This window comes from Ambystoma mexicanum, chromosome 6p (genome assembly GCF_040938575.1).
Source record: "Ambystoma mexicanum isolate Mex_15411 chromosome 6p, UKY_AmexF1_1, whole genome shotgun sequence".
In the NCBI taxonomy this organism is placed as follows: Eukaryota; Metazoa; Chordata; class Amphibia; order Caudata; family Ambystomatidae; genus Ambystoma; species Ambystoma mexicanum.
The window spans coordinates 737195570-737218570 of record NC_090935.1 but is presented as its reverse complement, the minus strand read 5'-3'; positions in this window follow the sequence as shown (position 1 = coordinate 737218570).

Here is a 23001-nt window from a genome sequence, read left to right as displayed (position 1 = left end):
CCATCAGCATGATTGTTTTTCATAAAATGTAGCTTTGCATCTTTTAAAACTATTGTGGGCCTACACATTTGCATTTGGAAAATAAACAATTGAGGACATCCAGTCCAAGTAAAAACACTCTCTTTGATTTTACTGTTGCATTAAAGGGTCACACAAATTAACATTTCACGTTTACATAAATATTTAGAAAACCAACTGCAGCAGAGAGACACAAGAAAGTGGGGAGTTTGAATTATATTATAATGACAGGCGATGACCTTGACATAAGGTCATACGGGTAGCGTACAAAAATGGACGGTCCTATTGCTAAAACGATAGTGCCAGAGGGGTAAAAACTAGCAATGCCCTGGGCCTTTACTGTGGACATAATATCTGCTGCAAGAAGGGAAAATACATGTTTTTCTCAGTCTTTTTTAAAAAGCTAGCCCACGGCAGATAGTTGACAGCATCTCTCTCTGTAAACACTGGCACACTAAGTACAGCAAATCTGTGGATGTCTATTTTTGGTACTATAGAGCGAAAATAAAAGTCGAAGGAGAGAAGGTCTGGGAGCTTGCCAGGGCTATGATGCAGAGCTTTCCATGCCATGCTGTGACTGAGTCAGTGGAAGCGTGCCTGAGTCAGGGTTTACCTCTGAATCGTTCAGTTCCCTGACTCATACTGGGGGTGGATCAAATGCAATACCAAAGCTCTACTTGTAAAGGGATCGGGACCTATTTGCAAAGTTCACATAAAGCGCTATTTAGAGCACCATATCGAATGAGGAAATAACAATACTATTTTATATTTGGCTATTGGATGCATAATTAGTCACACTCTTGAATAACTAATGGCTCACTATAACATTTCCGAATTTTGAGCATTAAAGCTGCAGAGCTCTGTTATAGTCAATGAGGTTTTATAATATATCACATTTCACTATCACCAACTTCATATCTACATGTGCTCGTTCTAACAGTAGTGCTTACCATTTGCGTGCTTCTGCCTTCGGGATACCAGCTTCTGAGAATACTCAATTCAGCGCTAAAGCTGTGTGAACCTCTGCCTAGCTGATGTTGCAACAAGAGCCAAATAACGTATTTTGGATTCAATAACCTTGCAAGATTTCACAAGATCTGCCAGCATCCCAAAATTATAGCATGTGGGTCCAAAATCGGTGGGTCTATCAAAACTGATTATCCTCTTGAATGATTTAGCTGACCAAACCAAATCCGGGAATCTCTGAGGTGCTTCAGGAGCCCCATAAAGGCCTAGATCACTTGCTGGTTCACTGTGGGTTGTGCTTTGCTCTGCGAGGGAGGATATCACAGCGGCAACATGCTCGCCTTGGAAGCAAGACGACACAGAGAAACACAGGTTCGATCCCTGGGTCCGTGTTATAAATAACCTATCATATCATGAACAATGATGATCCGCAGTTAGCCACTGAGCGCATTCGTTATGTGCTTGTTTCAGATATCATTCCAATGTTATCAACATTTATTTCGTATCGTGCTTGTTGTGAGAAGTTCTTTAAAGTCTTACTCACCCACTTTGAGAAATCCTTTATGCTTGTCTGTATATTATTCCCCTTCCCTTACCTTTCCTTCTCCCAACACAAAAATCAAATAAAAAAACCCTCTGTGAAAACCCTTTGTGGTTATTTGAGTCCCTTTCTCTTGCTTGACACCTTCCAACACAAAAATGAAATGTATATGAAAGAAAGTAACCCCTTTGTGGAAACCTGTTGGCTAATGCTTAGAAATGCATGGGAAACATTTTCCCTAGTGTCCCCCACAACTGTCACCATGAATAAAGAACGTGAAACAGTGCACATCCTTGGGTGGATTTTGAACTTCAGATAAAGATAAGATGGTTGATGTGTGGGTACAAGTGGCCAGGAATGAAGAGTCTGGTGAGTTTGAGGCTGGCTCCTTGCCAGGGGACATAGATGTGAACACTTTGGTGTTTGATTAAGGTGGAGAACTGCCTAGTGATGCAAAGGAACAGTGAGAGGAGGCAGTGGGAATGGTGGAGACACAGTACACTAGGATGCAGTTATTGGGAGATATACCTTAAGTGATGTGGGAGGAGGCAAAGAGAGAGTCTGTGGGTGCAGGACAAGAAAATAAAAAGGAGAGGAAGACATAGAACATGAGGATGCTAAGAATGAGGGTCAGCAGGGTCAGCAGGACATGCCATAAGGGTCACAGGGATGTCGGGTTCGAGAGGCAGGAGGAGGCGAAACATAAAGTTCATGGTTGGCAGGAGGGGATGAACAGGCGAAAGTAGATTTTAGGCATGAGGAGAGGGTAGAATTCAAAGAGATGGATGAGGGATAGGAGAAGGAAGATGGACAGTAGGAGCTGGAGCACAGAACAGATACAGATCAGGAGGATGATGTTGAGGAATGGGTGTAGGAGGAGGAGGGGAAGTGGCAATCAGAGGAGTGGAGGATGGGGAAAATGAGGTGACAGAAGCTGGCTGAGTTGTTACCTGATGCTCCTGCCCTGAGGAAGGGGAAAAGGCCGGCCAGAGAACCAGACAAATGATATTGTACGCCCCAAGACTTTCTAAAATGGGCTCCTCTTGGGTGTGGCAGTAATTTGGGAGTACCTGCATTTAAGACACAAGGAGAATGCTTAAAAGTCATGGGCAAGATCTGCAGGAAGAGGATGTGGCAGAGCAAGAAGAGTGGATGTTTTGCATAAGGCATGACTGCAATGAACCACCACGTTTGGCACTGGCAAAAACTCACTTTCAGAGACCCATGTGAAATGCTGTATTACTGTCACCATGGGTAACCCTCTCCAATTGTGTGGAGGAACCATTTGCCAGCACATCCTACCATGATGTAGAGTACAGTTGTATGAGAAAAAGGTCAAACCCTAGGCAATTGAATCTGATTCAGCTACCAGGCCTGTGTTGGCTTCCTGGTCCCCTGTGGGCAGACGTTTTGTTGTCCATATATATGGGAGCAGCCACAGCAATCACATGCTCTTGAATTAGGCACAGATTTCCTACATTGCAAAGTGGTGTTTGTCTGGGGGCACCTGGAGTACAGTGCAGTCTAAGATGTTCTGGATGCTCACTTGTATACCCATCACCCCAACTTCCGCCCTTAAATTGTGCAAATGGAAAACTGACATGAGCCCTTGGAGGAAATGGGCAGGAAGCAGCTGCCACATATTAGTGAGATTCTCTGACTTATCTATGACTGTAGCCATTGCATAGCTTGAAGAACCTGAGAAAAAGTATTATACTTGCATCTCTATCATGTAGTTGGGAGGATCTAAAGCAATGTTCATGTCAGTGTTTCTTGTGGACCAAGATAAAAGCTGTGGGCCGTTATGGCTAGAAGGGGGATTCTTGGTAACCTCCTCCAGATTTGTATGCATCTATATTCAAACAACACAGCAAGTTGGGGCCTGGGTGGTGAACTGACCAAGCCCTTTTTGTAAGAAGAGGGATGTGCCAGGGGTGTGTCTTTGCGCCCCTCTTGTTCCTCTTATATATCAATGAAATCATCCACTATGTTAGGCCAAGGAGCCGTGATCATCCTAAACTAGGCTTGGAAGCTATTGCAATACCTCTTTTTGCATATGACGGTGCTATCTTATCCACATCTGTCAAAGGGCTTTTGTGGAGAAGTGTACTGCCCTACAAATGGAGGTCAACATCGAAAAACAAAGGTTATGGTCTTTCCACAAAAATGTAAAAAGCTTCCTAAAGTAAAACGGAGCATTAAAGGCAGCCCCTTGGAACCAGTATGCAGCTACAACTATCTGGGTGTAAGGCTGTAGGATAGGGGTAGCTGAAACACACAGCTGGTCAAATCAAGTGCAGCACTAAATAAATACACTGGAGCGATTTGGAGATTCTTTCACGCACACAGACAGGGGGCTATCTCCCCAACGCTCACCATAGATTCTGCACAAACCAAGTCTGGGGTGCTCTATGGGGCTGAGATCTGGGGTCACACTCCCAACAACAAACTGGGCATGGCAGAAAGAAGCTTTCTCAAGTTTTTACTTGGTCATCCGTGTGCCGGCGAATACCAATTTCTCTAGAGCTCGAAGTGTAATCCGATAGGTGTCGATATCATCCTCAGGCCTCTACTATACTGGATCAGGGTCTGGACTACCATGGGAGCTTAGTGTGTACCGCAAAGCCCTATTGCACTTGATGGACCAAGAGGGTGCTCGCTCTCTGCCTTGGTTCATTCATGTGAAATGGTATCTAACCAGTTACCACTTAGAAGCTGACAGGTCTATCCATCAAGCATACAGAGAGACTCTAGTGGCAGACTAAAGAAAATGGTGCTGAGACTGCAGTAGAAGACATGATGAATGCATGTGGAAGCTTGGCCAATGTTTTTTTTTTTTACTTGGAATGTCAAATGGCACAGGGGTTTCAAACCTACCTGGATGTGGTCACAGACCCCTATGCCAGGCACCTATACATGAGATTCTGGATGGGCCGGTTTAATCTGGCAACCCGTACTTCCAGACGGGATGCGGTAAGAAACAATATCTGCCAGGTCTGTGGCCAAGCAAGGGTGACCATAAGCCACTTTATGTTTTTCTGTGAGAGATATGCTGGTGCAATGAATTGGTACTTGTAATCACACTTTAACAACTGTGGTATCCGATGTACAAGAGATGCCTTGTTACTATTCTGCCAATCTCAAAACATTAACATAGTATACTTTGTGGCATCCTACCTGTACCAGACATGGCACATAAGATTAAGTGCCTTGAATAGCGGCAGTGCGTAGCTACTGACCATGGCCTATGGTGCCGGTTTAACTATCTAGATATTGACCATGTAAAAATCAATTATTAGGGGTATAACTGTCTACTAAGAATGTAAGATACATGAGGCTTGCTTCCGCTTAAAAATGACTGCACATGTCCACTACCATGATTATATGCACAGAGGCTATGATCAAAATGGTGTATGTGGTTGGTTGATTCAAAGGGTTGTTGACCATGCCTTCTTTGTTAGAATCAAACAGAGATAAATGATCGCTGTGATAGGGATTCACCATTTTGAATATGTCTTTGTCAATAGGTGCTTTTCATTTTTAACATCTAAATTTCCAGCCCACTATGATGTTTTATATGTACACATTTTATCTGCATGAATATTTATGACTTATCATTATATGTAACAATGAACTGTATATGTATTGTGACTAATGACTATGTCGAATAAAGCCTTGTGATTGAATACACATCCTTCTCATGTTGGTGGTTCTGGTCTAGTAGTTAAAACCTGATGAATTCTTACTGACCTGCTGAAAGATTGCTTTCTCCTCAATATCACTGGTGTTAATCAGGACATAAGAACAAAACAGTGTAAACATGAATGCTTGGGGGCCTCTCAACATAAATGACAGTCACCTAACAGCAATCAGTGGCGCAAGCTATCAATTTCACAACGGCAACCCCACTACAGTTCAGCAGATAGAGCCAAATTGACTGCCATAAAAACATCTGGCCAGTCCTTCTTCCAGTAGGTCGGGCATTCTCTTTGCCATTTCCAGCAGGGACAAAAAAAGCAGTTCCATGTATTTTCCACGTCGCCCAGAGATTCTCCATCAAAGAGAATCCATATGTATACCATGTGGACAAGCTGCCCAAATGCTCATACCATTTATGGTTAAGAATTCATTTTAACCGCTGGCATTGAACTAGGCAACCATCTAGTCCACTGTTCGTCAGCCTGCCAAGCCATTACAGAAAGGGGAAAGACCATTAGGATATCAGGCTTGGCCCAACCCTAATTACAGCAGCCGTACCCAGACCAAAGCTGCTTGGGTTTTGCAGAATTATGAAAAAAGCACCATCCTGACTTTGAGAAATATTTTTGAATTTCCTGTACCTGACCTATAAACACTACCCTGTTCCAGAGGAACTAGGTTTCCCACTTTGAACTCCCTGCTGCTGTCGTCCTATGTGGGAACAACACCTGGGCTAGAGACTAAGGGCCTCATTACACGGTAGGCGGTGGACCAAGGTGCTAATAGCACCTTGGTCCATGCCGGTAAAATACCGGCACCGCCTTGGTGGAAAGGGGAATTACCGCCCTATTCCAAGGTTGGTGGGGCAGTAATGCCCCCTTCCCCCATTGCCCTTCCCCATTCCCATTTTTGCCCCATAGGGCATAATGGGAATGGGGAAGGTGCTAATTACGGCACCGCAAATTTGCTTTGCCGTAATTAGCACCAAGGTCCCTTAGCGGGTTGGTTTTTAACACCTGCAAAAAGCAGGCGTTAAATTCTCCAACCCGCTAAGGGACCTCGTAGTAAGGCGGTAAGGGTTAACGGTCACCGGTACCATTACCGGTGACCGTTAACCCTTACCGCCTACTGTGTAATGAGGCCCTAAGAGCTGTGCCTTCCCTTCTTCGTATGACCAATTGACCATCTGTCACTGACCACAGTCAGGGTGCTTGCCATCCCTTGTCCACAATAGTCACCCTCTATGACAGATAGCATTCTAAGTAGCCAACTGTTACTGTAAGGCCATCTGGTGCCATGCTTCGCTGCTTCCCATTACAAAGTTTTGTTATTGCAGATGTACCCTTGTAGCTTAGCAGACTCCTGCCTTCCTACCATCAGCAACACCCTCTTATCATTGAGAACCATCAAGACCAAGCCAAGAACTGGTTACTAATAAGGAGTTGTGTGTCCTAATGTATGCCATTATGTAGAAGAATCCTCATCTCTTTGTGGTCCTCATTGACACAATAAACCTGCAAAGGAAGTCTGATTTGTGGTCGGGCATCCATACAAGTATGCTTGGAGCGGCCTGAATTCACTTGGGTTTGAGGACCTCAAGACGAAAGGGGATGACCTTAATTCTGGATTCTTTTTTTTCTTTGTTTTCTTCTTTTTTTTTAACTAAACAGTCATAAAAATGACTTTTATAAAAATGCATATTACAGCAATTGACGTTCACTCAGAAGTAAAAGAAAACAAAATTATGTTCTCACAGTCCCCAGAAACCTTATTCTAGGATACACAGTCCCCAAGATCATACCTCATTAGATGGTATATTTAAATATATGACTAAAGCTTGCTACACCTTCATATATGGGACCTTTACCTGGTATCCATTACGTATTGATGAAGGTTAGCTGCCTTATAGCCTCCTTCCTCCTATAACTCACTAGTTTCCTTATCCTGCATGATCTCCTCGAAGCTTCCTTTAATATTTATCCATAATTAGGTTAAATGATACATGGAAGGAACGTGATCACCCTTTATATCATCTTGCCAGATCCAGTCAACTTCATGCCTAGACAGGCCATTTAAGCACTTAATTGTTTTCCAGTGCTTAGACTAGAGGCACACTGCGTCAGTTTCACATTCTCCCGGTCTGCCTTCGGCACTCAGTTTAGTCTAGAGACCTTAGTTAGGTTCCTTAAACTATATGTGTGTGTGTACCGCCCTTAACAGTTAACCCCAGTGATAAATTATCACTCATCACAGGTTGTTGTCTTGCATCTCACCATTGGTAATAGACGTTGCTCTCAAACTCGCCCCCGAGCCTGGATTCTCCCAGCAACTTCAAAGGGCTGCTCCCGCCCCACAATCAATGCAGAACCTCTCTTAGGAATAGAAGTCCTTCTGTAATCGAACACAGGTAAGCACACTCCAACCTCAATGGTTTGAAATCAAAGCGGTGCTTCAGTGCCCAAAAGCGGCTTTTCAGGCAGTTCAAAAGGCTGCTCCCACCCCACAGTCACTGCGCTGCTTTGCTGGGAATGGAAGTCCTTCTGTAATCAAACACAGGTAAGCACTCTCCAACCTTAATGGTTTGAAAGCAACAAGTGGATTCACAGCAAGGCCATTGCTCTCTCCACCACCTCTCTCTCCACATGTGGTGTTCCCCAGGGCTCTAACGGCTCACCGTGGCTTTTTAATGTCTACTTGCCCCTTTGACTCATCTTATCTCTACCTTTCGCTGTTATGCAGATGACACTCAGCTCTCTTTCCTCCCTGCATTTTGCATTACTGCACTTGCACAATCTGAAAGACACAAGATCTAGCAAGAATGTTGGTTTTGTCCTCCCTCTGTTTCCCTCTCTTGTCTTGTAGCACCTTGAAAAACCTGTGTACAGGGGCGTTGTAAATGACTCATCATATCATATCATATCATTGAACATGAGATGACTCATCACCACATTTAGACCTGTGGCCATGGGGGTTGTAAATATTAGTTATTTAGCATTTTAGTCTATGAGAGATAGGAGGATAAAGAGGACGTCCTGTTGGGAGCTGGAGGCCTGGATGAGGGAAGGACATTTTGGTAAATTAAATTAAAAGAAAACACAAAGTTCATTCATGTCAATATGCATTAATATCCTCTCCAACAAATCATGGCCTTCTTACTAGTGGCATGCAGGAAGTAGTGGCAGGGGAAGAGGGTGAGGTGTGGACTGACCAATGTTGCAGTTAATAGGAGTTTGAATCCTAGGTAGCTGTTTTCCTGAAGAACATTAGCCACCGCCATTCTCAGCACCAGGGCCCCTCCTCCACAATTATATAAGTATACTCTGACACGGATGGCATGATTGACTGGAGGTTAAGCCCCGAGAGGTCACTGATGGCAGGGTAATATCCATCTTCATCTACTGTACCTGGCATCCAACTACAAGTGCAGCCACTACCAATTCTCCAGTGGGTGATATAACACCTGCTTTAGATGCCTTTCAGAGCCTAATTTAATGGAAAATAACCTTTTGTTTATGTTCAGTAGCAGACTAACATTATAGTCTAATCTACTGCAGCTGCCCAGCTGCAGGTAGGCAAGGGCCAACAACAAGCCCATAAGTGAACATCGAAATTTCAGATTGATCTGCCTGCAGAAATACCCTATTTGCATGTGCCTTAGAGTGGGTGGAATCATCAAATCGTATCCTTGGTAGACAATATTGGACACATCAAGTCACACGCCAGCTTGAATGCAGTCCCTTCTCCTCATCACAACCTTCTGCATGAGAGACGGCTCCATCTTGTATTCAGTTCTTTCTACCCAACCACAAGTGTCATTCCAGCCTCTTCCAGCCATACCAGCAGTCTTTCTTCCTAGACATGTCATCTGCACTTATGACTACCACTCTACTCGTATTAACACTGTACCTACAACCTGGAAATCGTTTTCCCGACTGTACTATGGTCACTCAGGTAATTTGATGTTCTGGAGGTGAGATGAAGTTTTGAATGCTAAACTCGGGGCCCATGTGGCTATGATGGGAAGTGGTTTGAATGGAACACTCTGAACATTTCATAGGGTCTTATGAATCGGGCACTTCGGAATGTCAGGTCAGAGTAGGGGCATATCTTGAATAGGACACGCTTGATGGAAGCGAGGGGCAGAATAAGTGCATTTAGACAAATATGTTGTGCAAATAGATTAATAAAATGAAAATGTACTTCTTGTTCTCATTCGTCATTACTAGTTTACATCATCCCCCAACATCTAGTGGCTAGGTCCCTAACTCTTACCTTTATATCTCCACCATCATACTCTGAGGTGGCGTGCCCACATTCCACTGATCTGCATTGTTATGCAGCTTGCAGTTCAACATTTTATTTCAAGAACTTAAAGATACATTGAGTTGCTTTATGGGTGCAGATGTGGGCAATACTGTAGCATTGTTCGGTTCTGGGCCTCATTACATGTTTGCAGGTGCAGTATTAACATGCAGGTAATACCATTTACTGGCACGTTACTACACTGGCAAACTACAGGTTTGGTGGTGGGGTGGCCTGATTTACTTGCTGCTCCGAGCTGCTGGCAATTCTGGCACCCTACCACCAAAATATGCCAGTATTGTGCTGGAAATAACAGCAAACCACCCCCCATAGAGTCATGGAATTGAGATCAACGTCACTTACTGCCACTTGTAATCTGCCAGTAATTCTGGCATATCAAGTGTGGTAATGGTAATTCTGTTTGGTGGTATCTTGGCATATTTACCACTAGGAAACCAAACATGTAATGAGGCTCATTGTGTCAGGATGTCTGTCGTGACCCTGAGTACCCAGCAAAATAAAGGGGTGAAATGTCAGGGTAGGCCATGTATACAAATTTTAATTTAGAAACATAATTTCAAATGACCTGTGCTACACGGTGTCACTGCTGCCAGGATTGCCTCCCAACTAATTCCAGGGTCATTGGATGTCATAGGGCATCATCATTCGTATTCATAATTCGACGTGGCCAAGTTAATTCACCAATCGACTATATATTTAGAATTAAATGATATCTGGTAGGTTCATAATATAATGTTACTGTCTATGTTTTGTACAGGTGGGGTGAGTGACCTTCTATGCAGTCAGTAGTTAGTTACATTTTTATTCACATTGTTTGTCATACTAGAAAACTCCTTATTTCTCCTTGACTGCAGACGGGCAACCATTTACGCTGAATTATAGAATCCTCGGGTGACCAAAAAAACCTTTCACACATGGTTGGAAAACAGATTGGCATCACAAACCATTTCTATTTCTAAGCTGTGCTGCATGTGACTATTGTGGAACATCAGTTCCTGTGCCTAGTTGGTTAATTTGCCTTACAATGTCCCCTTGAACTAATGGAGTGTGCTAGGGTCACCTGTGAATTTGATGTAGTCTTCAACACTTCACAGAATAGGTGCTAGGACCTGCACCACCATATTATTGCAAAGGTGGACTGTGTTGTGCCATAGGTCAAGAAACCATTTCTTTGAAATGACACAGGAATGGGGTACCCAAAGTCATTCCAGCACTGTGGGTATGGCTTTATGATGGGTGTAGTTTGGCTGAAAGTCTTTAGTAATTAATTACCTGCATAAAGGAACTGATGGTATCCATGTCCTGCCAGTAAGCCGTCAATCCTGGTAATCAGGGAGTCTGACAGGATCCAGCATGGTTCCTATCACTGTGGATATCCCCTTCTCGTTCTGAGCTTGTCTTGCATGCTCTGCTAATAGCTCTCTCCTGCTGCTATCAATGATCATTGGTGTAAATCAGCGAATCAATATGTTCTCCGTTCACATTGTTACCTATAATTTGATAAAAGGCCCATTTTCAAGCCTTTTAAATGTCTCATATCGTTGCAAGTGCAACTACCACGTCCCTATTGCAAGACAACATATTCCTTCAATTAATCTTTGCTCTAGGTCAAATAACAATGGCGAAGGCAAACATGGCCATAGTGAAAAAATGCATTAAAAGACTGTGGTCTAATGTGGTCAAATTCTAAATTTGGTGGTATCCCGCTGGTAAATTCAGCAGGATACCAGCGAACGGTAATACCGTTACCAGCATCTGGTCTGTGTTAGGGAGAATTCTCAAGAATTTCCCTTACAACTTTGCTGGATTTCTAGGATTTTAATTTTTACCTGGAAAGAGTGTGGGCCTTTTTTTCCCACTCTTTCATGTATTTTGATGTGTGTTTTACTTTTGTGTTCTTTGTTTATGGAGTTTTAAAACAACCCCATAGGCATCATCTATTTTTTGTGTGTCACACAGCACCTTCAGTGCATTGTCACAGGGGTGTCTTTCAGACTCCCCAAGGTTTAAATACCTTCTCTGGGACTGACTACTGTCTCCCAGAGCATGTAAAGTTAAATTGACTTTACTAGTCTTTTTTAAATTTCCAGACCCAGCACACACTATCTTCCTATAGAGTGCTGGAGGGGATACCTAGCTTCCCATGAGTCTAAACACTCATATCAAATGTTACCCTTTTCTACTTGAAATGGCTGGTGGCAGTGGTTTTAAACAAACTACCATGATTCTTCCCGACTGCGAACACTGGTAGCTAAAAATCGTGTCAGACATGTTCTCCAATATGGCGCCCAAGACCTATCTGTAAAAACAGACTCTGGTGGACTTTTTTTGCTGTTTCATTTAGAAAAGGTCCTTCTTGTGTTTAACTATGCGTGTCAAACCAGGTTTGGTGCCTTTGTTCATGGACCTTTGGCGGGCTTCCGTGCTGAAGCCCTCCTCTGGTGCCTGAGTGTCTGGGGTGGACAAGATGGGAGGGAGGTGCCCGAAACTCCCTGTGCTTAGTCTCCTAGGAGACCTGAATGCACTCTGCATGATTGGATGGCTGGCTGTCTGGCAAGGACAGCCACCCTGCTGTGTGAGTGACAGCCAGGCTGGAATGAATGGGGGAAAACTGTTTAAAAGCAGACCTCTGGGACTTGGAAAGCAGAGTTGACCACTGGAACGAAAGAACTGAAGACAAGCTGAAGGAAGACGATCTCTGCAACCCCTGGTCCACTGGTGAAGCCCTGCTGCAGGTCCCAATTGACTGAAACTCTATCGACAGAGAAGCCCTCCAAAGTTAACTTCTTCCCTTGAGTTTGGTGGGAACAACCAACTCATAAGCCGCCTGGACACCATCCCCATACTGGTTGAATTTTCTTCAGAGTGCTGTTGAAAACTGGATAGGCACTCACAACTTAAACCAACGTTTTGCCAAGCTTGTGGCCTCTTCCCTGGGCAGTGCAGCAACCTCCCAACGTCCTCCTTCTTGTCCCCACGACTGAAGCTCAGGAACAGCGAGATCTGCAGGAACTGCCAGGAAGAACTGCCTCAGCTACAGCTCTTCTTAATTTTAAAGGTACTGTGCAAACGCGGTCAGGAAATATTTTCTGCCGCAGTGAAAGTTTGTGAAACTTTCCCAACTTCAAAGGCTTGTCCTTCCCTAAACCAACATGTAACTTTTCGTCTGACCAACTACTTCTAAAAACCTTGGCAAAGACTTAACCGTTTACTACCAGAACTGTGTTATCCTATCCAAGACTCTGAACCATTGACTTTGGCCCAGGCCTATTGAATTGCTGGTTATAGTGAACTGAAACTATTTGCCCTACCTCTGAAAGTATTTGTGCTTTTGATTCTTATAACCTTGTCTTTGTACCCCTTTTTAAAGTAACTGAAGTGCCATTTTTCTCCCACTTCAGGGGAGCTGAACTTGTTCACAAACTGATTGGTTGTCTATTGTAGTGAATTTGATTGTGAAATTGAGCTGCTCTTGCTAGTGGAATGTTTTCCAAATGACTGTGTAAATAAATGAATATTCTTTTACCAAGAAACCTTGAGTAAGTGTTGAATCACTGTGATTGCTAGTCCTTTGCGTAACCTCTTGTAATGCTAACTCTACTCTTGAGATAAGTGTGGCTGCTCAGCCACTGCTACCACATTACTGTGTAATACAGGCTTATACCAAAGGTGAAATTGTACTGACACTTGTAGTCTAAATTGTGTGTAGTGTCCCCAAAGGGTACTGCATATGATTCTGCCTAACAGTTTGCGAGAATTACTGGCAGATTACACATGCTAATAAATGTAGATTAACCCCATTCCATGGGGTCCCGTAGGACTCCAAGGAGGATTTCCAGTAATGTCAGCTGTTTTTTGCAGGTGGGGTACCTGACTTACCTCCAGCTTTTGGCTGGAGGCAAGTGAGGTGAGCCCACTGGCAAACTTGTAGTATTCCGATCCGTAAACATGACAGTAAACGGAATTACCGGTATGTTAATCCCTGACTGGCATACATGTAATGAGGCCTTATGCTTTTTGCACTTGACCACATTTTTTGCTCTTGTGCTAATTGCACTTGAACCCGTGAAATGTTTCAGAAACACTGCCCCATGAACACTTTCCTCTACGCTATGTATATTTCCCATTGTCTGGAATAAGGGGAAGACTAAAATCATGTGAAAAATTCAGAGGGATATTCATCTGTATTATTTACATGCTCTTGCATTATTGGAAAGTTGAGATGCAGGAAAAGAAACATTTGTTCATGCCTGCTCAAATGTGGACATTTTCTCTAGTGTCCACATGCGCATTGAGGTAAACACCAGGCCCTGGACTTATGCATGTACTTGCGTTTAAAAGTTGCAGAATGAGCCACCAGTTTATTGCTCACTGAGTTAAACATCTGGTGGTACATCTGTTGGTGGTAGGTCAAGCCAGGTTCCATCTGTTACACAAGTATGAATGTAACAAATGTACAAATATTTGGCCTTGAACAGCATGTATTCATTGGTTGATTACCATTGGTGACCATACCATAGATAGGCTTCCGACCCAAGGAATAGATAGAAGCATCCAAATCAAGAATGTCCTTGGTGGAAGTAAAATTCAACAAGTAGCCATTAGCTTGGGTTGGAGAATTAAGGGGAAACACTGATAGGGTCCAAGACTTTGGTCATGCATTGACATTAGTAAGGGAATTATTAGCCAGGAGACAGGGTCTCTGAAAGTGTCTGATGAGAGCCTGTGAAATCAATCACTATTAAAAAAAAAAAAGTCAGTGCAGACTTCTATCTAGTGGCAGCCCTAAAGAGAGCTTGCATTTCATCTCCACACATTTGGAGGTGTGTGCTGTCTGCCTTGCTAAAATGGTGGCAGGCTCGTTGAGTTATGTTGTTGTAAGACAGGATTTGGAATTTTTAGATGCACATGCATGAATTCCCAAGATTGCAGCAGCTACGCTGAGCTGCATGTCTATGACACTCAGAAGGAAGAGCTGTGCACACTCAGAGCTCATACTGCTGCCCAAACCAACTGGAAACATGCAACATGTGAAGAAACACATATTTTGGTCAAGAAAATAATTTTGCAAATCATGAAGTCTCTCTTCTCACCAGTATAATTAACAGAGGCTTCCGAATTCACTAGCATCGCTTTAAACCTTCTTCACGACATTACTTGTATATACTTTGCTGTTTTCTCCTTTTTCTTCTCATATACAAATGTTGCCAATGTTGATCCTGGTGTCATGGTCTGGTCCTGTGGCCTGGAGGGCCTATTCATAAGGATAAGTAAACTACTTCAGTGGAGGATTGACTTTTTAGCCAATGGTGTGATTCTGTTACGCTCACCTGGATTCCACAGGGGCGTCGAACGAAGCTGGACTGCTGCGGTCTCCACCAGTGTGACTCGTAGCGAAGTGATGATCGACTGCACTTGCCCACTCAGTTTCGTCTGCCTGGCCCGCAAGAATATTTTCCTAAAAGCAGTAAAGGGGATTAGCCACCCGTGGTAGAGAGGTTACACTAACACTATTTTCCCTGAAAACTTCCAGTATTCCCCTTCATAAAGTCTCACATTATTGTTTGGAAGGATGAACTCTCCATCCTGCGTGGAGTGCAGGGGCGTGTAGAAGTTCAGTTACTTCATTGAAGGTATTTGGCAGAGTTACAGACAACAATGACTCCGAGGTAAGTAGTGTGTAAACCGAATGTATAGTTCTTTTAGAGTTCAAATGTCTGTTAATTCACTCTTGCTCCTTTCATACCTTTTCCCTTGCAGCGTGATCCAAGGAGTGAGTTCGCCTCGATGGATGAAGGTAGCGCTTAGGTAAGAGTCAGTTTGTAACAAGCACTGTCTAGCAAATAATATTGTTCCAAATGTAATTAACCAATAGTTCTCTATCTTCTTTGCAGGTGCGGTGCCTTGCCGAAAATGTCTAACGTAGGATGGTGACCAGCGCTGCCTCGAGCGGTAAAATTCAGAGTAAGTATCTTGCGGTAAGTAAAAGAATGTCTTTGGTGGAACCCCGCTCACCTTTTGTTTTGTTCTTGTCTTTTCAGATGCTGATGTTTCGGGCGGCAATTCAACGGGTGCTGCGCCGGGTCGTGGTGCTCTGAAGACAGGTGAGTATGGCGCGGGGCTGCAGCTGGCAATGCGACGCGGTTTATTTTAATGTCTTTTTCCTTTATCCACAGGTGCGGCTGCTCCAGGAAAAGATGATGACCAAATGGAAATCTCCTTGTTCTAACCTTCTCTTCTTCTTTCCTTTTCTCTAGGATCGACTCCGTACACAAGACGGGTGTGGCTGTAGACTGGATGCTGGACTGCAGACACGGTGAGCGTTACGCTGCTAAGATGCAGAATAACGCGAAGCGTGTGCTGCTCTTCGGGCGTGGTTTAAATAGCATCAAAAAAGTAGTTCCCAGGTAAGAAGTTCAAGTACCACACCCAAGCAGCAAAATAGTTCCTAAAGGAAAGTAGTCCCTTTATGGCCTGTACATGAGTTCTTTGCAGGATGACCTGCATAGTTTAAAGTTGGCAATATGAACCTGGCGCCTATGACTGAACCCATGTAGCCCCTAGGTGGGCTTTTGGGAATTCCTGTGTCTTCTTGGGTGCCTGTTCCCTGGACAGATGGACCTGTTCCGGATGTCTAGGGGCAAGCATCGTGACAGATACCCATTTCATGTGTACTCTTCTGGGTGAATACCAATCTAGATTTCACACTCATGACACAGAGGCTCCTTTGACATACATCTGTGTACAACATTTATGGAATTTGGATGAACATGCAGATTTCTTACTTGTAATGATGTCAGTCGCATTCAATACCATTGAGCATGATCAAACCCTTCAGCAGCTTCAATCTTTAGATGGGCATTTGGATAAAACCATCAGCTAGTTCTAACTAATTTCTATCTGATTGCACTAATTGTGTTACATTAGTTAACTTTTTTAAGACTTCCCACTCCTACTAAATTTGGTGTTCCACAGCGATTTGCCCTATCTCCCCTTTTATTCCGTACATACCTCTTTTATTTAGTGCATACCTCAAGCTCTTTCATGAGCTACTCGAATCCCAAGAGGTCAGGCTTCATTGTTATGCAGACTACTCCCAGTTATATTTTAAACTTCATGGGAATCATAGCAGTGACATTTACATCTCAAGACCATCTTCGACAGAATTAATCTCTGGGTGAATACAAATTGATTGAGCCTAAAGAGCATTAAAACCAAACATCTCTATCCATATCCACTCAGGCAGGAAAGGCAAATCTGATCGATCACTACCCACTATCTTTATCTTAAATTCTCAATATCTCCTTTGGTCCATGAAGCAAAGACATTAGGTGTCATAATTGATCCATTGCTTACTATGACTCTCCATAGAAATGTATTGTGTGTAGTTCGGCCTATTACATAAGGCTGTTCTAACATATCCACTCATATTTAATGGGTGAACACCTGGGTCTTTTTACAACGGTAATAGTTGGCGCTTAGCTTGAATATGCCAATCTATCTACATGGATGCCTTGAAATATGCAATCCATCCGTGGCAGCCCAGGCAGAATATTGTTCCTGGATTGGTAACCAATTGACCAATACACCCTCAAGATCACATGTCCATTCTATTCTCCATCAGTTACATCAGTTGTTGGTGAATGCCAGGATTACTTAACTTTGCAATTTCCTCATATTTTATGATCATCTTTCCTCACATTGACTACCCTCTTAGATGTAACCTACAGACTGCTAGGGAACATTTTCTCCTTCCAGGCCATCCACATATAGAATTTTTACCAAGAACTCATCCAAATCATTCTAGACTCGCCAGCCTTTAAATAACATCTAAAAATATTGTCCTTCCATGCAATTCTTTCCATACGTTTTTTTATACATCTCTTTTCTTAGTCTACTGCAAGCACTCATGGTTTTGGTGCTATGCAACAGATAACATAACATGACATAACTTTATTATTCACAGATTTGGAGAATTTCATCCCTTTGTCAGATTATGTTAGAATTCCTTCTGTGGATGGCCTGCCAGTGCAACTTTGGAGCTTCACATATACAACCACACTTTGTGGGTCTTGGAGGGTAAAGTGTGATGGTGCACATCCACACTAGTGAGTAACATTTAAAAATAGCAATTGCAAAGAACAGATAGCCTAGAATGTCATAGATAAAGTGCTATGTTCTGCTATTTTATGTTATGTTAGTGGGAGTTATACCGCACACTGCTGACACTTGCCAGCTGCCATGGTGGATCTGAAAATAATAAAGGGGTTGGTTTCTTAGTGTGATGAGTGGGAGAGTGCAAAAGTGGTTTTTCTTTGATGTTATTAGTTTCAGCTTGGAAAAAAACGGTCACCGTGGGTAGGTTTCCTTCTAGGTGGTCTGGGTTGGTAGACGTGCCATGCGTTTGCATCCATATGGGAGCCACGTGTGCCCATAGATTGAGGATGCATTTGTCGTGTTGAGATTGTGTGAGTTTTTGGAGGAGGTATGGTGTATGTGGGGTGTGTTATTGCTCTTGTGTGTGTGTGTGTGTGTGGGGCATAGTTGGTTTGTGTGTGGTATGTTTGCATGAGTATGGATTAGTGGGGAAAAGGGCAATCCTCAGGTAGCTTGTTTAATAACTGAGACCCAGTGTTCCGTGTTAAGCTATGTTTGGTATCTATTTGACAATGGCCTAGGGCTTGCGGGTTAGCTTGCCATATTAAATAGCCATGTTTTTGCTGCTTTCTTGAAGGTCAGGTGTACTCTGTTGTGTGTATTTACTTGGGGATATTCTTTAAGATGCTAATGCGCCATATTTCATTTATGAATAATGTTTGCATTCAAGGTGTATGTCATTGATAGACCTCAGGGTTCTGTTTGGTATGTAGATGAGGGTTTCATCTTGCAGGAACGGTGCTGCTTGGATGTATTTGCTCTGTGAAGAATGCAGAGTGTTTGAAATACATCCTTTTCTTGCATTTTAGCTACTTTGGTGATCTTAGTGCTGGTGTTATGTGTTCTCTCTTGTTGAGTCTCATAATGTATACGTTCTGTATTCATTTTTTTGGTGAGGTAGTCAGTCACACCAAGGTAGATGCTGTGATGCTGTTGCCATAGCTTATTCTTGACATGGTGAGTATTCTGTGTGAAAAAGTGAAAAAGGGCAAAATCGTCTGATAGATCATAGGTGGAAAAAGCATTTCTTACTACTGTGTTAACTTGAGGTTCCAGTGTTAACTCCTTGTCCATCAGGATTGTGAGATTTTTCTATCACTTTGAAGGCTTCCAATTTGCATAGGCAATGGTATGGGCGGTTAGAAACAAGGGCTATTGGGCGTGATCATGATTTTAGTTTTATCTGGATTGCTCACCCATGCATTGATGTCTGAGAAGCAATTGAAGAGGGTTAGGTCTGTGCCCTTCCTGATGGTACTTTTGGATATGATTTTGGTGTTGAGTTTCACGAGACGAGCTACGCAGAGGTCGAAGAGTAGCATAGAGAGGGATGAGCCTTGCGGAACATATGTGTAAATACATCACCTTTTTACCAATAGCAAACAAGGGGGTGGTGTATTCTGACCACCCAAGACATCAATTAGCCAGACAACAAGGGGAAGGATCTCATTCAGGCCAAGGTGACCGACCCTGGACTTAGCCCACACATTCTGTATCCATAAGGGTTTTAGCTAATGTCAAGGTTTTCAGGGTGGGATGAAAACTGATAAAGTGCTAGTAAAGTGGTCTCTGTGCAAGACCCCTTCAATGTATTTCCATCATAAAACAACTCACCAAACAAAATAATGTAAGTAATTCAGAGAATCTTCTCAAAACATTTAATCAATTATTCCCCTAATTTGATGTTATTTATGTGTACATTATAATTGCTTGTGAACTTATATCAGCTCGACATACAATCTCCACTTTCCCATAGATGATCACTCTAACGGAACTGCTAAATTATAAGGGAATAAGTGTACGATAGCTACCATTCCTATTTCTGCAGTAGGTGTGTACACCATTCATTACATCCACATCTTTCTTAATTTTGTGGGGCAAAATTAAAAGAAATAGACATCTTTGCATTTGACATAACTGAACGGGGAATATCAATTGACATTATTGCTTCTTTTTAAATATAATTTCTAGGAGTTTTTTGACGCTACTACCAAAAGATGTTTCTCAGTGCTGTGACAGGGGCAGTGTTTTGGCATTCATGGCAAGGGGGGCCGAAAAACCCCACAACACTGGCAAAAGGAGATAACAAGGATAGACGTGGCATCAAAGGGTGCCACGCCCATCACACCACTGGTAGGCTCCAGCAGACTGTTTCTGCTGGAGTCTGCAGCCATAAGGGGACCCGCTTGCCCACTAGGGATTATTTTTTATATCAAATTAAAGGCCTCTAGAGAGGCCTTTTCCCCCACAGGCAGGCCTTGAGTAATACGACGCCCATGGACCCTAGGGTCCATGTTGAAAAGGGGCGGTGCTTGCGGGCCCCTTTAAGCCCAACCATGGCTTTCCCCTTTCACACCCCCTGGAGCCAGGTAAGTATTTGCTATGGTAAGTAGCCAATCTCTGGAGGGGTAGGGTATTTAAGAAGGTGCATGTGAGTTTTGCAGTGTGGGTTAGTTCAGTGAGGAAAGGAGGTGTTGGAGGACGTCTTAGAGATCAGAGGAGGTGAGATCCAAAGGATTGCAGAGGCCTTTATAAGGAAAGAGTCTGTGGAGGGTTTGTGTGAGAGAGGGGTGAGTATGAGTCGCAGCGGTTGAGTAGGAGTAGCGAAACAGAGTAGTAGTAGGGGCAGAGGTAGCATTAATAGTTGGGAATAAAGATAGTAGGCAGCGGGATAGCAGAGTAGCGAGTGAAGTAAATAAGTAGCAGAGTGGTAGCCTGTAGTAAAGGGGTGAGCAGGGCATGATATCCCTGAGTGTCCCTGAAGGTCTGAATAGGGATAGCGAAAGGGGTGATACGGGCACCATATCCCTTACTGTCTTGGAGAAGTAAAGGTTGTAAAAGGATAGTGGTAGTAGCGGAATAGGAACAGTAGTAGAGGGGGAGTGGGAAAAGCGAGAATGAGTGGAAGATTAGGAGTAGCTATCAGTGCAGACTGAAACAGAGATTATAACTAGAGGAATAGTTAGAAGCGAGGAAGAAGGGAAGAGATGATAACTGGGATAGAGGGATTTTTGGAGGTATGGCCGACAGTAAGAACAAGAGTAGGAAAAGAAGTAGGACTGAAGAGTGGATGTGGAAAGGTGGAGTAAGAGATTGGACGGAAAATGGCGTGGTGAGAAGAAACCAGCTTAAGATACCATTATAGCAAAGGGTCAGGTATGAGAGGATGTTAAAGGAGCGAGCGTGATGCTGGTTGAAAGAAGGCACCATTCATTACCCCCTTAGCAGGGATAGGAGAGGGAAAGCTTGAATATCTCTGAGGAATCAGACATCCAACAACTTAGGGAAAACATGTGGTGCCCAGGTAGTGAGAGACAGATGGGGGTTACCCATCCTAGTGCTACTAACATCCCTGATGGGGAAGTCTGGGTTAGGGAGACTGGGATAAGGCCAGGGTAGACCCGAGAGAGAGGGACAGCACTAGTGCCACATATCCAAGCCCCTCTGGGCCCATATACCTTTGCCACAAGAGATACAGCTATCCTATCGGTAAAGAATTTTAATAAACACCCTTGGACTTGCTATTAGAGTCGGCATGGTTCTTTGTGGCGGGCCACCCTGTGACTGTGCTCAAACTTGTCTGGCTCAGCCGTGGATTCATCATGGTACAAAATTAAAATGCACCATGAAATAAGATTGATTTTAGCTTTTTTCTCCTTTAGTATTTTATTATATCGTTTTGACTGCACGTTAGATTAATTTGTTTTTGTTTCTAGCGACTAACTTTTGACATTGGCATCACTCTCCACATCGCACTTTATTCCTCCATTCAGCTTTAGGCTGGTGCGGTGTAGTCTGTTAGAGACTACACTTCCCACCTGCTGTAGAGAATTCACAGTGCTTTGTGCATCAGTCTCAAGTGCCCGTTAGGCTTATCAGGATCTTGTCAGTGCTTCCTCTTTAGCCTGTTTAGGCCTTATTAGACTGGGGGACTGGAGGTGGTGGCAAGGTAGACTGACTTTCATTTTTTATTGTACATAAGAATCTAGGTCTTTCTATTAAGCTCATATGATAAGTAGAATAAGTCATACGGAGAACTAAACGCCCTCTGCCATACCACCCATTTTGGCATTTATGTTAGCAGTAGTAAATAAATATATGGGGCCTCTTTACGACTTTGGAGGCAGCCATGCTTAATAAGGGCATGGCTGCCTCCAAAATCGTGTCCGGGTTCCCTGAATGGGGAAATACCGGGCCATTCCGAGTATGGAGGGCCCGGTATTGCCTCCTTCAGGGAACCCGGCCTGGTCCTTCCCCATTCCCATTCGAGCCCTCATAGGGCTCAATGGGAATGGGGAGGGAGCTAACAACGGGCCCATTACGAACGGGCCCGTTGTTATCTCCCTGGTCCCCTCGCGGGACCCGCTATGGACGTCTGGAAAAACCAGACGTCCAGAGCGGGTCCCGCGAGAGGACTTTGTAATAGTGCGGAGTGGGTTTAACGGCACGGGCACCATTACCGGCGCCATTAAACCCATTCTGCACAAGTTATAATGAGGCCCATGGATTTAGCACGCAATTAGTTGATTTTCCCCTTAGTGGAACATGCTTATGTAGAGAAATGTTGCCTTAGGGGGTGCAGAGGCGGGGGGATTCGTTGCAGTGGACAAGCCATACAGGTCTCTGGATGGGGTGTTCATGAACTAGTCCAGTGGGCCTTGGTTTGGAGGATCTCCTGGTCATGTCAGCTGGAGTGTATGGGCAGCGCACAGGCCAGTCTCCACACCAGGTCAGAGGCTTCAGACAAGATAAGAATAGCACGCACCCTGAGGCATCCCAACGTACCACACAGCCATGCCTATCAGCGGGAGACCACCCACATTGAACCCATTACGGCTCAGCCTAGGTTAGGCCCACCAGTAGCCAGTGATAAGAGAAGCTCCAAGTCAGCACATTTATAAAAACATATATATGCGTCAACTCATTCAATTGATGTATAGATGGTTATGCAGGTCCATAGGTTCAATGCTAGGATGAACTGCCGACGATCATGAGCACCACAGGGTCTGATGTTTAACCCCTCCTTCATGTTGCAATCAGTGGCGGGGCACAGCTCATCTCCCCAGCCAGCCCAGCGTAGCGCCTTCGTGTAGCCATGCACCAAGTGGTCCAGAGAACAGCCCTATCAAGTGAGCTCAGTGTCCCCACCACTGTAGTACCCGCTCTAAACTCCAAAAGAGTGTAGAATGCCAGTGACAGCTCAGGGATTCTCCAATCCCAACCCGACCCTGTGTCGGTCTGTCGCACAGCACGGAGAGCTCCAACCCGGCACAGAGCACCAGCAGTGTCCGGCACAG